Source organism: Giraffa tippelskirchi, chromosome 11, assembly GCF_054371585.1.
Source record: "Giraffa tippelskirchi isolate mGirTip1 chromosome 11, T2T-mGirTip1v1.2.pri, whole genome shotgun sequence".
In the NCBI taxonomy this organism is placed as follows: domain Eukaryota; kingdom Metazoa; phylum Chordata; class Mammalia; order Artiodactyla; family Giraffidae; genus Giraffa; species Giraffa tippelskirchi.
Genome location: NC_137285.1, coordinates 35,410,120 through 35,428,710, shown reverse-complemented (window position 1 = coordinate 35,428,710; position 18,591 = coordinate 35,410,120). Strand labels below are relative to the sequence as shown.

General features: G+C 36.2%; 1 protein-coding gene and 1 non-coding gene across 51 annotated transcripts in view; both read left to right on the top strand.

The window, feature by feature from the left end:
• NUDT6 (nudix hydrolase 6) overlaps positions 1-18,591 on the top strand; it is an 88,560-nt gene that overhangs the window by 20,394 nt on the left and 49,575 nt on the right. The gene's annotated exons all lie outside the window — the stretch shown is intronic.
• On the top strand, positions 2,939-3,076 carry LOC145527986 (U4 spliceosomal RNA). Its single transcript, XR_014070066.1, has one exon. It is a non-coding gene; the product is annotated as a U4 spliceosomal RNA (small nuclear RNA).

Below are 18,591 nucleotides of genomic sequence, written 5' to 3'. Positions count from 1 at the left end.
ATTTTCAAGGCAAGATTACTGGAGTGGGTTGCCATTTGCTATTCCAGGCCATATTCTTGACCCAGGAATCAAACCCATGTCTCTTGCATCTCCTGCATTGACAGCTATATTCTTTATCACTGCACCATGTGGGAAGCCCTTGTCATAATTAGGTGACCATAAGTGTTTGGGTTTATCTCCGGACATTCTGTCCTGTTCCATTGATCTATATTTCTATTTGTGTGTCAGCCCCATACTGTTTTGATGACTGATGTTAAATTGGATTGTTTACGTAATTTCTCTTTCCAGTCTTTCACTGTTAGTGTATAGAAAGGCAACAGATTTTGGTGTATTCATTTTGTATCCTGAAACTTTAATACTGAATTCATTGGTGAGCTCTAGTAGTTTTCCAGTAGCATCTTTAGGATTTTCTGTGTATCATGTCATCTGCAATCAGTTATAATTTTACTTCTTATTTCCAATTGAGATCCCTGTTAATTTTTTTCCTTCTCTGATTGCTGTAGTAGGACTTCATAAACTATGTTGAATTATAGTGGTGAGGGTGAACATCCTTAACTTGTTTCTGATCTTAGAGGAAATGCTTTCAGCTTTTTGCTGTTGAGTATGATGTTAGCTGTTGGTTTGTTATGTATGTCCTATATGATGCGGTAGGTTCCCTCTGTGCCTACTTTCTAGAGTTTTTTTTTTTTTCCCCATAAATGGGTGTTTGAGTTTTTTTTCAAAAGCTTTTTCTGCATCTATTGAGATGATCATATATTTTTATTCTTCAATTTGTTAATGTGATATATCACACAATTGATTTGTAGATATTGACAAATCCTTATATCCTTGAAATAAATACCACTTGATCATGATGTGTGATCCTTTTAATATATTGTAAAATTAAGATTGCTGGTATTATGTTGAGGATTTTTACGTCTGTATTCATCAGTGATATTGACCTGTAATTTTCTTTTTTTGTGATACCTGATTTTGGTATCAGGGTGATGATGGCCTCATAGAATGAGTTGGGGAATGTTCCTTCCTCTACAGTTTTTGGGAATAATTTCAAAAGGGTGGGTGTTAACTCTTCTCTAAATGTTTGAGAGAATTAGCCTGTGAAGCCATCAGGTCCTGGACTTTTGTTTGTTGGGAGGTTTTTAATCACAGTTTCAATACTTGTGAAAAGTCTGTTTATATTTTGTGTTTCTTCCTGCTCAGTTTTGGAAAATTGTACCTTTCTAAGTATTTTTTCATTTCTTCTAGAATATCTGTTTAATTGGTATATAGTTGCTTGTAGTAGTCTTGTATGATCCTTTGTATTTTTATGGTGTCTGTTGTAACTTGTTCTTTTTCATTTCTGTTATTATTGATTTGAGCCCTTTCCCCTTTTTTCTTGATGAGTCTGGCTAAAGATTTATCAATTTAGTTAACTTTTCAAAGAACCAGGCTTTAGTTTCATTGATCTTTGCTATTTTCTTCATCTTTATTTCATTTATTTCTGCTCTGATCTTTATGATTTCTTTTCTTCTCCTCTCTTCAGGTTTTATTTTTTCTTCTTTCTCTAGTTGCTTTAAGTATAAGGCTAGGTTTTGAGTTTGAGATTTTTTCTTGTTTCCAGAAGTAAGATTGGATTGCTTTAAACTTCCCTCTTAGAACTGCTTTTGCTGCATCCCATAGGTTTTAGATCATCATTTTTGTTTTTATTTGACTCTACGCATTTTTTGATTGCTTCTTTGATTTATTCAGTGATCCACTAGTTATTTAATAGCATACTGTTTAGCCTCTATGTGTTTGTTTTTATAGTTTTTCCTGTACTTGATCTCTGACCTCATAGCATTGTGGTTGGAAAACATGCTTGATATGGTTTCAAGTTTCATAAATTTACTGAATCTTGCTTTTTGGTCCAAGATATCAATCCTAGAGAAAATTCCATGTGCCCTTGAGAAGCATATATATTTGCTGCTTTTGAATGGAATGCTCTATAAATATCTGTTAAGTCCATCAGGAATAATATGTCATTTAAGGCCTGTGATTCTCTGTTGATTTTCTGTCTGGATGATCTTTCCATTGATGAAAGTGGGCTGTTAAAGTCCTCCACCGTTGTATTACTGTTGATGTCTTCTTTTATGGCTATTAATATTTGCCTTATATATTGAGGTGGTCCTATGTTCGGGACATATATATTTATGATATACCTTCTTGGATTGATCCCTTTATCATTATGTACCATCCTTCTTTGTCTTTTGTAATAGACTATTTTAAACTCTATTTTGTCATATAGGAGTGAATTTGAGATTTTTCTTGTTTCCAGGGGTAAGATTGTATTGCTATAAACGTCCCTCTTAGAACTGTTTTTGTTTTGCTTAGAACTCTTTGGCTCTCTTTAAATTCCATTTGCATGGAGTGGCAGTACAGAGCGTGATACAATTTTTTTAACTTTTTTAAAAAATATGTTGATTTAAAATATTGTTAGTTTCAGGTGTTAGTTGAATCAGAATATTGAACAAAGAATATTTCAGAATATTGAGCAGAGCTTATCTATTTATGTGTAGTGTTTTGTATCTGTTAATCCCTTACTCCTAGTTTATCACTCCCAACAATGTTCCCTTTTAGTAACTGTTACATGAGTCTGTTTCTGTTTTGTACATATAGATTCATGTCTATTATTTTTTAGGTTCCACTTACAGTTAGTATTTTGTATTAGTCTTTCTCTGACTCACTTAACTAAGTATTCTTTAGATCCATCTATGTTGCTTCACATGGCAATATTTCATTCCTCTTTTTGTCTTAGTAATATTCCATTATAAATACATACCACAGCTTCTTAAGTCAGTGGTGTGTTTCTGAGAACATGGATTGTATCTGCGCCTTGGTTTTTGTGAATAGTAGTGCTGTGCACATTGTTGGATATGTATCTTTTTGAATTAAAGTTTATGTCTTTCTGGATATGTACCCAAGCTTTGTGCAGTGGCGCTGTTGTAGCCAGTGAGGTTTATCCAAGGTATGATTATTGTTAGTTGGATATATCACCAGGAGTAGGATTATTGGATCATGTGGTTGTTCTATTTTCAGTTTTTTAAAGAACCTCCGTATTTTTTCCCATAGTGGCTGCACCAGTTTACATTCCCACTAGCTGTGTACAAGGGTTCCCTTTTCTCCACACACTCTCCAACATTTATTGTTTGTAGAATTACTGCTGATGGCCATTCTGACCAGTATGAGGTGATACCTCACTGTAATTTTGATTTGCATTTCTCTAAGAGTTAGTGATGTTGCCTGTTGACCATCTGTCTTTGGAGAAATGACTCATATCTTCTACCCGTTTTTCAATTGGTTTGTTTTTTTGTTATTGAGTTGTATGAGATGTTCATATATTTTGGAAATCAAGCCCTTGTCAGTCACACCATTTGCAATTCTTTTCTCCCAGTCAATATGTTCTCTTTCATTTTGTTTATGGATTCCTTTGCTGTACTAAAGCTTTTACAAATTTGATTAAATCCCATCTGTTTAATTTTGCTTTTTTATTTTTATTTCTTTTCAACACCAAAAACCTTTTCTATCAGGGTTTAGCCAATTAACAATGTTATGGTTTCAGGTGAACAGTGAATAAATATGCATATATCCATTCTCCCCGAAACTCCCCTCCCATCCAGACTGCCACATAACATTGAGCAGAATTCCATGTGCTATACAATAGGTCTTTGTTGGTTATCCATTTTAAATACAGCAAATACAGCAGTATGTACTTGACCTTCCAATGTCCCTAACTAACCCTTTCCCCCAGCAACCATAAGTTCGTTTTCTGTGAGTCTCTTTCTGTTTTGTAAGTAACTTCATTTCTATCATTTCTTTTTAGATTCCACATATAAGGATGTCATATGGTATTTATCCTCTGACTGCACTCACTATGACACTCTCTAGGTCCATGCATATTGCTGCAAAGCGTCTTACTTCATTCTTTTTAATGGCTGAGTAATATTCCATTATATATATGTATGTACCACATCTTCTTTAGCTATTCCTCTGTCGATGGACACTTAGATTGCTTCCATGTCTTGGCCGTTGTAAACAGTGCTGCAGTGAACATTGGGGTGCATGTATCTTTTGAGGCCATGTTTTTCTCTGGATATATGCCCAGGAGTGGGATTACAGGGTCATATGGTAGCTCTATTTTTAAGGAACCTCCATACTGATCTCCTGGAGAAGGAAATGACAACCCACTCCAGTATTCTTACCTAGAGAATCCCGTGGCCAGAGGAGCCTGGTGAGCTGCTGTCCATGGTGTCGCACAGTTGGACACAACTGACGCAACTTAGCATGCATGCATGCATTGGAGAAAGAAATGGCAACCCACTCCAGTATTCTTGCCTGGAGAATCCCAGGGACGGAGGAGCCTGGTGGGCTGCCGTCTATGGGGTTGCACAGAGTTGGACACTTCTGAAGTGACTTCGCAGCAGAAGCAGCATATTGATCTCCATAGCGGCTATACCAATTTCCATTGCCACCAAAAGTGCAGGAGAGTTCCCTTCTCCGTGCTCTCTCCAGCGTTTGTGCTTTGTGATTTCTTGATGCTTGATGATAGCCGTTCTCACTGGTGTGAGGTGATACCTCATTATAGTTTTGATTTGCATTTCTCTAATAACTAGCAGTGTTGAACATCTTTTCATGTGCCTATTAGCCATCTGTATGTCCTCTTTGGAGAAATGTCTGTTCAAGTCCTCTGAACAAAAAAAAAAACAGATTGTTTGTTTTGATTTTACTAAGCTGTTTGTAAATTTTGGAGACTAATCCCTTATCAGTCACATCATTTGCAAATATTTTCTCCCAATCTGTGGGTTGTCTTTTCATTTTGTTTATTGTTTCCTTTGCTGTGAAAAGCTTTTGAGTTTAAGTAGCTCCCATTTGTTTATTTTTGCTTTTATTTCCATAATTCTGGGTGATGGATCGTAAAAGATCCATTGCTGTGATTTATGTCAGAGAGTGTTCTACCTATGTTTTCCTCTTAAGAGTTTTATAGTGCTCGGTCTCACATTTAGGTCTTTAATCCATTTTGAGCTTTTTTGTGTATGGAGTTAAAGAATGATCTAATTTCTTTTTTTTACACATAGCTGTAAAAAGTTTTTACAGCTTTTCAGTTTTCCCATCACCATTCGTTGAAGAGGCTGTCTTTCCAACTTTGTGTAGCCTTGTCTCCCTTTGTCATAGATTAATTGACTATAGGTGTATATGCTTATTTCTCAATTTTCTGTCCTGTTTCATTTATCTAAATTGCTGTTTTGGGGGCAGTACCATACTGTTTTCACGACTGTCACTTTGTAGTTTAGTCTGAAGTCAGGGAGCCTGATTCTTCCAGCTCCTTTTTTCAAGATTGCTTTGGCTATTCAGGATTTTTGTGTCTCCATACAAATTTGGAGATTTTTTGTTCTAGTTCTGTGAAAAATGCCATTGGTAATTTGATAGGGATTACATTGCATCTGTGGATTGCCTTGGGTAGTATAGTCATTGTGATAGTATTGATTCTTCCAATACAAAAACTTTTCATCTGTTTATGTCTTCAGTTTCTTTCATCAGCATTTTATAGTTTTGTCTTGGATAGGTTTATTCCTAGGTTTTTTATTCTTTATGATGCAATGGTAAATGGAATTGCTTCTTGAATTTCTTTTTCTGATCTTTCGTGGTTAGTGTATAGAAATGCAACAGATTTCTGTGTATTAATTTTGTAACCTGCAACTTTACCAAATTCATTGAGTTCTAGTAGTTTTCTGATAGCTTTAGGATTTTAATGTATAGTATCATGTCATCTGCAAGCAGTGAGTTTAACTTTTTCTTTCCTAATTTGGATTCCCTTTCCCTTTTCTTCTCTGATTCCTGTAGCTAGGACTTCCAAAACTATGTTGAATAAAAGTGGTGAGAGTGGACATTCTTGTCTTGTTCCTGATCTTAGAGGAAATACTTTCAGCTTTTCACCATTGCATACGATGATAGCTGTATGTTTGTCATATATCAACCTTTATTATGTTGAGCTATGTACCCTCTATGCCCACTTTCTGGAGAGTTTTGGTCATAAATGGGTGCAGAGTTTTTTCAAAAGCTTCTTCTGCATCTGTTGCAATGGTATGGTTTTTATTCTTCAATTTGTTGATATGGTATATCACACTGATTGATTTGCAGATGTTGAAAAATCTTTACATCCCTGGAATGAATCCTACTTGATTATGATATATGATAATTTTATTGTTGGGTACAAATTGCTAGTATTTTGTTGAATTTTTACATCTATGTTCATCGGTGATATTGGCCTGTAATTTTCCTTTTTATGTATTATCTTTGTCTGGTTTTGGTATCAGGGAGATGGTGACCTCATAAAATGAGCTGGGAAGTTTTCCTCCCTCTGCAACTTTTTGGAACAGTTTGAAAAGTATAGGTGTTAACTCTTCTCTAAATGTTTGGTAAAATTTGCCTATGAAGCCATCAGGTCCTGCATGCTTGTTTGTTGGGAGGTTTTTAATCATGATTTCAATTTCAGTGTTTGTGATTAGTCTGTTGATATTTTCTCTTTCTTCTTGGTTTATGTCTAGGGAGACTACCTTTCTGAGAATTTGTCCATTTCTTCCAGGTTGTCCATTTTACTGGCCTGCAGTTGTTCACTGTAGTCTCTTATGACCCTTGGTATTTCTTTGGTCAGTTGTAACTTCTTTTTCATTCTTAATTTTACTGATTTGAGTCCTCTCCCTTTTTTCTTGATGAGTCTGGCCAAAGATGTATCAATTTTATGTTTTCAAAGAACCAACTTTTAGTTTCACTGATCTTTGTGATTGTTTCCTTTGTCACCATTTCATTTATTTCTGCTCTGATCTTTATGGTTTCCTTCCTTCTACTAACTTTAGGTTTGGTTTGCTGTTCTTTTTCTAGTTGTTTTAGGTGTAAGGTTAGGTTGTTTATTGGAGGTTTTTCTTGTTTCTTCAAGTAAGACTGTATTGTTATAAACTTCCCTTTTAGAACTGTTTTTGCTGCATCCCATAAATTTTGCACCATTGTGCTTTCATTTTCCTTTGTCTCTAGGTATTTTATTTCTTCGGTGATTCAGTGGTTGTTTTCATATTGTTTAGGCGCCACATGTTTGTGTTTCTTAGAGTTTTTTTTCTTGTAGTTTATTTCTAATCTCTTGCTGTTGTGAGAAAAGATACTTGATATGGTTTTGATTTCAAATTTATCAGGGCTCACCTTGTGACCCAGCATGTGGTCAATCCTGGAGAATGTTCTGTGTGCACTTGAGAAAAATGAGTAGTCTACTTTTGGATGGAATGCTCTATAAATATCAATTAAGGCCATTTTGTCTAAAGTATCATTTAAGGCCTGCATTTCCTTATTGATTTTCTGTCTGGTTGATCTGTCCGTTAATGAAAATGGGGTATAAACGTCCCCCACTATTATTGTGTTACTGTCAGTTTCTCCCTTTATTAGTATTTGTCTTACATATTGAGGTGTTCCTATGTTGGGTGTGTATGTATCTATAATTGTTAAATCATCTTAGATTGAACACTTGGTCATTATCTATTGTCTTTCTTTGTCTCTTACAACAGTCTTTGTTTTAAAGTCTTTTTTGTCTGATAGGAGTATTGCTACTCCAGCTTTCTTATGATTTCCAAATGTTTGAAATACCTTCTCCCATCCCCCTACTTTCAGTCAGTAAGTGTCTGTAGGTCTGAGGTGGGTCTCTTGCAGACAACATATATATGGTTCTTGTTTTTATATCCACCCAGCCAGTCTATGTCTCTTGCTTGGTGCATTTAAACTATTTACATTTAAGATAATTACTGATATGTATGCTCCTATTACCATTTGCTTAGTTGTGTTTATTTTTTGTAGCTTTTTTTTCCCCCCTCTGTGTGTCCTGCCTAAAGAAGTTCCTTTAGCATTTGTTATAAAACTGGTTTGGTGCTGAATTCTCTTAACTTTGGCTTGTCTGGAAAGCTTTTGATTTCTTCATCAAATCTGAAGGAGAAGCTTTCTGGGTAGAGTATTCTTGGTTATGGGTTCGTTCTTTTCATCACTTGCCATTCCTTTCTGGCCTATAGAATTTCTGTTGGGAAATCAGCTGATACCTTATGCGTTTTCCCTCGTATGTTATTGGTCTTTTTTCCCTTGTTGCTGTTAATACTTTATCTTTGTTTTTAATTTTTATTAGTTAGATTACTGTGTGTCTTGGTATGTTCCTCCTTGGGTTTATCTTGCCAGAGACTCTCTGTGCTTCCTGGACTGGGTTGACTATTTCCTTCCTCATGGTGGGGAAGTTTTCAGCTATTACTTCTTCAAATACTTTCTTAGGTCCTTTTTCTTTCTCTCTTTTTTTTTCTCTCTCTCTCCTTCTTTCTCTTTCTGGAACCCCTAAAATGTGAACATTGATGGCATTTAATGTTGTTCCAGAGGTCTCTTAGGCTGTCTTAATTTTTTTTCATTATTTTTTCTATATTCTCTTTTGTGACATTGATTTCCACCATTCTGTCCTCCAGGTCATTTATCTGTTCTTCTGCCTCAGTCATTCATTCCTTCTAGTGTATTGTTCATCTCTGTTTGTTCTTTAGTTCTTCTAGCTCTTTGCTAAACATTTCTTACATCTTTTCCATTCTTTTTTCTGAGATCCTGGATTATCTTTACTATAATTATTCTGAATTCTTCTAGGTAGTTGCTTGTCTGTTCATTTGTTTTTCTGGGGATTTATCTTGTTCCTTCATCTGGGACACAATTCTATTTCTTTTCATTTTGGTTAGCTTTCTGTGATTGTGGTATTAGTTCTGGAGCCTGCTGGGATTGTAGTTCTTATTTCTTCTGTTTTCCTTTTGGTGGAAGAGGATAAGAGGCTTATGTAAGCTCTTTGATGGGAGAGACTGGCTGTGGGGAAAACTGGGTCTTGCTCTGGTGGGCAGGGCTGTGCTCAGTAAACCTTTAATCCAGTTATCTGCTCATGGGTGGGGCTGTGCTCCCTTCCTGTTAGTTGTTTGGCATGAGGTGACCCAGTCCTGGAGTCTACAGACTCTATTGTAGGGCTACTGGTGACCTCCTGGAGAACTCACGAATCTCCCAGGACTGCTGTTGCCAGTGCCCCTGTCCCCATAGTGCACCACTGCTGACCCATGCCTCAAACACTCATAGTTAGGTCTGGCTCAGTCTCCTGTTGGATCACTGCTCCTTTTCCCTGTGTCCTGGTGTGGACAAGATTTTGTTTGTACCCTCCAAGAGTCTATATCCCTCAATCCTGTGGAATTTCTATAATCAAATCTCACTGGCCTTCAAAATCAGATTCCCTGGAGATTCCCAGTCCCTTGGCCAGATCCCCAGGCTAGGAAGCCTGATGTGGGGCCTAGAACCTGCACACCTAGAACTTCTTTGAATATTATTGTTTTCCAGTTTGTGGTCCCCCATCTAGCGTGTGTATGATTTGATTTTATTGTAATTGTGCCCCTCATACTATTCCATTGTGGCTTCTCTTTTGCCCTTGGATGTGAGGTATCTTTTTTGGTGGGTTCCATTGTCTTCTTGTTGATGGCTGTTCTACAGCTAGGTGCAATTTTGCTGCTCTGGCAGAAGATGAACACATGTCCTTCTTGAATGAATTAATATTGCTTTTATTTCTTTAGCCTTGGGAGGCTTACTTAAGAAAATATTGCTAAGATTTATGTCAGAGAATGTTTTCCCTGTGTTATTTCTGAGGAGTTTTATGAAACTCCTCTTATTTTTTTTTTCTTATTTTCATAAAACTCTTAGGTTTATTTTCATGTGTGGTGTGTGGGTATGTTCTAACTTCACTAATCTACATGCTTTCCAGCTTTCCAAACACTACTTGTAAAGACACTGTATTTTCTCCATTGTATATTCTTTCCAGTTTTGCCAAAGATTAATCTGCCATTTCTGAACTCACTATTCTGTTACACTGATCAGTAATTCTGATTTTGTGCCACTACTATGCTGTTTTGATTACTGTAGCTTTGTACTGTGGTCTAAAGTCTGGAAGGGGTATGCCTTCAACTTTGTTCTTTTTCCTCAGGATTGCTTTGGCAATTCTAGGTCTTCTGTGGTTCCATATAAATGTGAGAGTTATTCTAGTTCTGAAAGGAATATCATGGGTGATTTGATAGGGATCATGTTAAATCTTAGATTGCTTTTGGTAGTGTGGCCTTTTGAACTGTATTAATTCTTCCAATCCAAGAGCATGAGTTATCTTTGCATTTCCCTGGTTATCTTAGATTTCCTTTATAAGTTTTTTTTTTTTAATTAGTTTATTTTCTATTTTTTAACTTTACAATATTGTATTTGTTTTGCCATACATTGACATGAATCCACCATGGGTGTACATGTTTTCCCCTTCCAGAACCCCCCTTCCACCTCCCTCCCCATCCCATCCCTCCGAGTCATCCCGGTGCACCAGCCCCGAGCACCCTGTATCATGCATTGAACCTGGACTGGAGATTCGTTTCACATATGATAATTTACATGTTTCCTTGCCATTCTCCCATATCATCCCACCCTTGCCCTCTCCCATAGAGCCCATAATACTGTTCTATTTATTTGTGTCTCTTTTGATGTCTCGCATACAGGGTTATCTTTACCAATTGACTAAATACCATATATATGTGTTAGTATACTGTATTGGTGTTTTTCTTTCTGGCTTACCTCACTCTGTATAATAGGCTCCAGTTTCATCCACCTCATTAGAACTGATTCGAATGTATTCTTTTTAATGGCTGAGTAATATTCTATTGTGTATGTGTACCACAGCTTCCTTATCCATTCATCTGCTGATGGGCATCTAGGCTGCTTCCATATCCTGGCTATTATAAACATACAGATGGCTAACAAACACATGAAAAGATGCTCAATGTCACTGATTATCAGAGAAATGCAAATCAAAACCACAATGAGGCACCATTTCATGCCCGTCAGAATGGCTGCTGTCTAAAAGACTACAAGCAATAAATGCTGGAGAGGGTGTGGAGAAAACAGAACCCTCTTACACTGTTGGTGGGAATGGAAACTAGTAAAGCCACTATGGAGAACAGTGTGGAGATTCCTCAAAAAACTGGAAATAGAACTGCCATATGACCCAGCAATCCCACTGCTGGGCATACACACTGAGGAAACCAGACTTGAAAGAGACATGTGTACCCCAATGTTCATCACAGCACTGTTTATATAAGTTTTATAATTCTCAGAGTTTAAATCTTTCACCTCCTTGGTTAGGTTTATTTCTAGGTTTTTTTTTTTTTTAATGTTTTTTTAAATGAGATAGTACATTTGCTTTCTCTTTCTGACATTCCATTTTTATTTTAAAGAAATACAACCAATTTCTATATATTGATGTTGTATCCCGCTACCTTGCTGAATTCATTTATCAGTTCTAATAGGTTTTTTTTCAGTTTCTCAAGAGAAAGAATATTTTCTCTTTATTTACTTGAAGTATATTTGATTCATAATATTCTGTTAATTTCTACTGCACAGCAAAGTGACTGAATTATATATAAATGTTTTTGAAATATTATTTTACATTCTGATTTATCATAGAATATTGAACATAGTTCTCTGTGCCACACAGTAGAACCTTGCTGCTTATCCATTGCCAGTATTAAAGCCTACATCTGCTACCCCCAACCTCCCACTCCATCCCTTCCCTGTCCCTCTCACAGCCACCAGTCTGTTCTGTATCTGTGATTGTTTCACAGATAGACTCATTTCTATATTTTGGAATCCAGATATAAGTGATGCCATGTGTTATTTTTCTTTTTCCTACTTGCTTCACATAGTATGATAATCTCTAGTTGGATCCATGTTGTTGCAGATGGCATGATTTCATTCTTGTTTATGGCTGATCTATTGTGTATATACATGTACCACATTTTTATCTATTCATCTGTGGATGACTGTTTGGATTGCTGCCATGACTGCTATGTGACACAGGGGTGCGTGTATCTTTTTGGGTTAGAGTTTTGTCTGGGTATATGGGATTGTTGGATCATATGGTAATTCTGTTTTTAGTTTTCTGAGGAACCTCCATCCTGTTTTCCATACTGGCTGTACCAATTTATATTCCCAGCCAGAGTTTAGGAAGCTTCCCTTTTCTCCACATCTCATCCAGCATTTGTTATTAAAATTTGGAGAGTTTTTAATGGTGACCATTGTAAATTTGATTTACATTTCTCTAATAGATAGCAATGTGGAGCATCTTTGCATGTGCCTTTTGGCCATTTTGTATTTCTTATTTGGAGAAATGTCTGTTTAGGTCTTCTGTCCATTTTTCAACTGGATTTTTGTTTTTCTGTTGTTGAGTTGTATGAGCTGTTTTTTATATTTTGGAAATTAAGCCCTTGTCAGTCACATAATTTTTAAATATTTTCTCACATTCTGTAGTTTGTCTTTTTGTTTATGTTTTCCTTTGCTGTGTAAATATTTGTTTCATTAAGTTCCATTTGTTTATTTTTGTTATTTCTATTGCCTCAGGAGACTGACCCAAGAAAACACTGGCATGATTTATGTCAGAGAATGTTTTCCCTGTGATCTCTTTAGTTTTATGCTGTCATTTCTTATGTTTAAATCTTTAAGCCATTTTGCATTAATTTTTGTGTATGGTGAAAGGGTGTGTCTAATTCCATTAGTTTATGTGTTGTCCAACTTTTCCAGTATTACTTACTGAAGAGACATTTTCCTCCCATTGTCTATTCTTGTCTCCTTTATTGAAGATTGACTGTTGGCATGTGGGTTTATTCCTGGATGCTCTGTTGTGTTGCATTGATCTGTCTGTTTTTATGCCAATACCATGCTGTTTTGATCACTGAAACTTTCTAATATTATCTGAAGTCTGGTAGGGTTATGCCCCCTGCTTTGTTCTTTTTTCCTAAGGCTTGCTTTGGCAGTTCTGGGTCTTTTATGAAGGTGAAGGAGGAGAGTGAAAAAGTTGGCTTAAAGCTCAACGTTCAGAAAACTAAGATCATGGCATCAGGTCCCATCACTCCATGGGAAATAGATGGGGAAACAGTGGAAACAGTGTCAGACTTTACTTTTTTGGGCTCCAGAATCACTGCTGATGGTGACTGCAGCCATGAAATTAAAAGACGCTTACTCCTTGGAAGGAAGGTTATGGCCAACCTAGATAGCATGTTTAAAAGCAGAGACATTACTTTGTCAACAAAAGTCCGTCTAGTCAAGGCTGTGGTTTTTCCAGTGGTCATGTATGGATGTGAGAGTTGGACAGTGAAGAAAGCTGAGCGCCGCAGAATTGATGCTTTTGAACTGTGGTGTTGGAGAAGACTCTTGAGAGTCCCTTGGACTGCAAGGAGATCCAATCAATCCATCCTAAAAGAGATCAATCCTGGGTGTTCATTGGAAGGTCTGATGTTGAAGCTGAAGCTCCAATACTTTGGCCACCTCACGTGAAGGGTTGACTCATTGGAAAAGACCCTAATGCTGGGTGGGATTGGGGGCGGGAGGAGAAAGGGACGACAGAGGATGAGATGGTTGGATGGCATCACCGACTCGATGAACATGGGTTTGGGTAAACTCCGGGAGTTGGTGATGGACAGAGAGGCCTGGCGTGCTGCAATTCATGGGGTCGCAGAGAGTCGGACACGACTGAGCGACTGAACTGAACTGAACTGAATTAAATTTTAGGCTTATTCTAGTTCTGTGAAAAATGTCATATGTAATTTAACAAGGATTACATTGAATCTATAGATTGCTTTGGGTAGTGTGGGCATTTTACCAATATGAATACTTCCAATCAAAGTACATGGAATATCTTTCCATTTCTTTAAATCATTTTCACTTTCCTTTATTAATGTCTTAAACTTTCACCTCCTTGGTTAGCTATATTCCTAAGTACTTTACTTTGGGGGTGCGATTTTGAACAGTATTTTTTTACATTCCCTTTATGATATTTTGTTGTTAGTTTAAAGAAATGCAGCCAAATTCTGTTAATCTTATAACCTGCTACCTTGCTGAATTCATTTATCAGCTCTGGTAGTTTTTGAGTGGCATCTCTAGGGTTTTCTGTATACAATAAGTCCCCTACATATGAACCTTCAAGTTGCATATGTTCAAAGATGCAAATGAGCTTTACATCAATGTCAGGCATGAATGAAATTGCAACGTGGCCATCTGTCTCTTATTGCTGACAGCCTTCAGCTCTACCAACTCTCACCTCTGCTCACTCCTCCAGTCATTAAGTCTTGCCTGTTCACTGGATGCCAGCCCCTGTATGTCAGCTGTTGAACTGTACTACTATCCTTTTCATTGGTAGTATACTGTAAGATGAAAAATGTTTTATTTTTGTGTTCATTTTTTATGTATTATTTGTATGAAAAGAATTATAAACCTTACAGTACTGTACAGCTGATTGTATTAGTTGAGTACCTACGCTGATTTTGTTGACTTACAAAAAATTGGACTCACGTATGTGCTCTCAGAACATAACTCAAACTCTTTCATATGTTGGGGACTTGATGTGTAGAATCATATCAACTACATATAATAAGAGAAATACCTCTTCCCTTCCAATTCGGATACCTCGTCTTTTTGATTGCTGTGGCTATGACTTCCAGTACTATCTTTAATAGAAGAGATGATAGTGGTCAGCCTCCTTTTTTAAAAAAAGTTTCTATTTTTCTATTCTAGTATAGTTGATTTACAACGTTGTGTTCATTTCAGGTGTACAAGTGAGTCCATTAAACATATATGTATATCCATTCTTTCTTAGGTTCTTTTCCCATATAGGTGGTTACAGATTACTGAATAGTTTGTTGTGCCATAAGGCAGATCCCTGCTGATTATCTCTTTTATATATAGCATTGTGTACACATTAAACTCCTCAAATTTATCCCTTCACTTCACATTTACCTCTACCTTGGAAATTAGAAGTCTTCTGTGGGTCTGTGGGTCTGTTTCTGTTTTGCCAATAAGTTTCTTTGTGTCATTGTTTTTATTTTTCCAAAAAAAAACTACATATAGATGACATCATATTTGTCTTTCTCTATTTGACTTACTTCACTTGGTATGATTATCCATGGGTCCATCTGTGTCTTTTGGCATTGTTTCATTTTTTCTTCTATGGCTGAGTAATATTCCATTGTATATATGTACCACATCTTCTTTATCCATTCCTCTGTCAGTGGACATTTAGTTTGCTTCGATGATTTGGCTATTGTAAAGAGCACTGCAGTGAACATTGAAGTGCATGTACATTTCAAACGATATTTTTGTCCAGATACATGCCCATTAGTGGGATTGCTGAATCACATGATAGTTCTATATTTTTTAAGAAATGTCCATACTGTTCTCTCTAGTGGTTCTCCCAGTTTATATTCTCACAACAGCATAGTAGGATACCCTTTTCTCCAGTCTTTCACATTTATTGTGTATAGACTTCTTGATGATCACTATGCTGAATGGTGTGAGGTGATACCTTATTATAGTTTTGATTTGCATTTCTCTTAATAATTAGTGATGTTGAGCATGTTTTCATGCACTTTTTCGCCATCTATATATCTTCTTTGGAAAAGGGTCTATTTAGGTCTTCTGCCCATTTTTGATTTTTTTTTTTTTTTTAATTCAGTTGCATGAGCTGTTTGTATGTCTTGGAGATGAATGACTTGTCAGTCACTTCATTTCCAAACATTTTCTCCCCTTCTGTGGGCTGTCTTTTTATTTTGTGTAATCTTCCTTCGTGGTGCAAAAGCTCTTCAGTTTAATTAGGTCCCTTTTTTTTTTTTTTTTTTTTTTTTTTTTATCACACCTCCCCACCCCCCACCCCCTGCCCACATTCTTCTCTGGTAACCATAAGTGTATTTTCTTTTTTTTTTTTTTTTTTTATAAATTTATTTATTTTAGTTGGGGGCTAATTAGGTCCCATTTTTTTTATTTTTGTTTATATTTTCATTACTCAGGAGGTGGATACAAAAAGATATTGCTGTGATTTATGTCAGAGAGCATTCTGCTTATGTTTTCCTCTAAGAGTTTTATGGTATCAGTCTTACATTTAGGTCTTTAATCCATTTTGAGTTTATTTTTGTGTATGATGTTGGAGAATGTTCTAATATAATTCTTTTACGTATAGTGCTGCAGTTTTCACTGCATGACTTACTGAAGAGACTCTTTCCTCCGTTACATAGTCTTTTCTCCTTTGTCATAGACTAATTGACCATAGGTGCATGAGTTTACTTCTGGGGCTTGTGTCCTGTTCAGTTGATGTATACTTTCGTTTTTGTGATGGTACCATACTGTTTTGAATCCTGTAACTTTGTAGTATAGTTTGATGTCTGGGAGTCTGATGCCTCTATTTCATTTTATTTTTCTCCTCTCAAGATTGCTTTGGCTTTTCCAAGTCTTTTGTGTCTCCAAACAAATTCAAACATGTTTTGTTCTAATTCTGTGAAAAATGCCATTGGTAATTTGTTAGGGGTTACACTGAATCTATAGATTGCCTGAGGCAGTATAGTAAATTGACAATACTGATTCTTCCAATCCAAGAACATACTATATATCTTTCCACCTGTTTGTGTCATCTTTGTTGGCTTTCATCCGTGTCTCAGTTTTTGGAGTACAAGTCTTTTGCCTCCTTACATAGGTTTAGTTTTGATGTGATGGTAAATGATATTGTTTCTTTAATTTCTCTTTCTTATCTTTCATTGTTAGTGCACAAATGTAAGAAATGTGTGTGTTAACTTTGTATCTTGCAACTTTACTGAATTCATTGATGATCTTTAGAAGTTTTCTGGTAGCATCTTTAGGATTTTCTATATATAGTATTATGTCATCTGCAAACTGACAATTTTATGTCTCCTTTTCCTATTTGGATTCCTTTCATTTGTTGTCTTTCTCTGATTACCATATCTAGGACTTTCAAAATTATGTTGAATTAAAGTAGTGAGAGTGGACATCTTTGTCTCATTTCTGATCTTAGAGGAAATGCTTTCAGGTTTTCACCACAGAGAATGATGTTAGCTGTGGCACTGTTATATATGGCCTTTATTATGTTGATGTAGCTTCCCTCTATGCCCACTTGCTGGAGAGTTTTTATCATAAATTTTTTTATTTTGTCAAAAGCTTTTTCTGCATCTATTGAGATGATAGAGTTTCAATTCACTTTTTTTAATGTGTGTGTTACACTGACTGGTTTGTGCATGCTGGACAATCTTTGCATCTCTGGAATAAAAAATCCCATGTAATCATGGTGTTTGATCCCTTTTATGTGTTATTGGATTTGGTTTGCTAATATTTGGTTAAGATTTTTTTCTTCCTTGTTCATCAGTGATATTGACTTGTAATTTTCTTTTTTTGTGTGATATCTTTGCCTGGTTTTGGTATCAAGGTGATGATGGCTATGTAGAATGAGTTTGGGATTATTGCTTACTCTGCATTTGGGGGGAACAGTTTGAGGATAGGTGTTAAATCTTCTCTAAATGAAGCCATCTGATCCTGGACTTGTTTCTTCGAAGGTTTTTTTTTAATGTTGGATTATAGTTGATTTACAGTATCATTAGTTTCTGCTATACAGCAAAGTGAATCAGTTATCCATGTACCTATATATACTCCTTTCTTTAGAGTCTGTTACATATAGGCCATTAAAAAGTACTGAGAAGAGCTCCCTGTGGAGAAAGAAATGGCTACCCACTCCAGTATTCTTGCTTGGGAAATATCATGGACAGAGAGAGGCGAGCTACAGTCCATAGGGTCGCAAAGAGTTGGACACAATTGAGAGACTAAGAGAGAGAGACATTTCCCTGTGCTATACAGTAGATTCCTGTTATCTATTTTATATATAGTGCTGTGTGTATATCAAACCCAATCTCCCAGTTTATCCCTCCTGCCCCCCCCTTCCCCTTGGTAACCTTAAGTTTGTTTTCTACATCTGTGACTCTTATTCTTTTGTGAATAGTTTCATTTGTACTGTGTTTTTTTAGATTTCACATATAAGTGATATCATATGTTTGTCTTTCTCTGTCTGACCTACTTCATTCGGTATGACGATCTCGAGGTCCATCCAGGTTGATGCAAATAGCATTGTTTCATTGATTTTTATGGCTGAGGAATAATCCATTGTGTGTGTGTGTATATATATATATGTATATATATATATATACACCACATCTTCTTTATCCATTGCTCAATATTTCTTCTGTTTCCTAGCTACTGTAAAATACTGCAGTGAACACTGGGGTACGTTTATCTTTTTGGCTTATGGTTTTCTCTGGATATATGCACAGGAGTGGGATCATTAGATCATATGGTAGCTCAGTTTTTAGTTTTTTAAGGACCCTCCAGACTGTTTTCCATTATGGTTGTACCAACTTACATTCCCACCAACAATGTAGGAGGGTTTCCTTTTCTCCAAACCCTATCCAGCATTTATTGTTTGTAGATGATTTGGCCATTCTGACTGGTGTGAAGTGACACCTTATTGTAGTTTTTATTTGCATTTCTCTAATAATTTGCGATACTGAACATTTTTTCATGTGGTTCTTGGCCATCTGTATTCTTTGGAAAAATGTATATTTAGATCTTCAACCCATTTTTTGATTGGTTTGTTTGGTTTTTTGCTGTAGAGGTACATGAGTTATTTGTTTT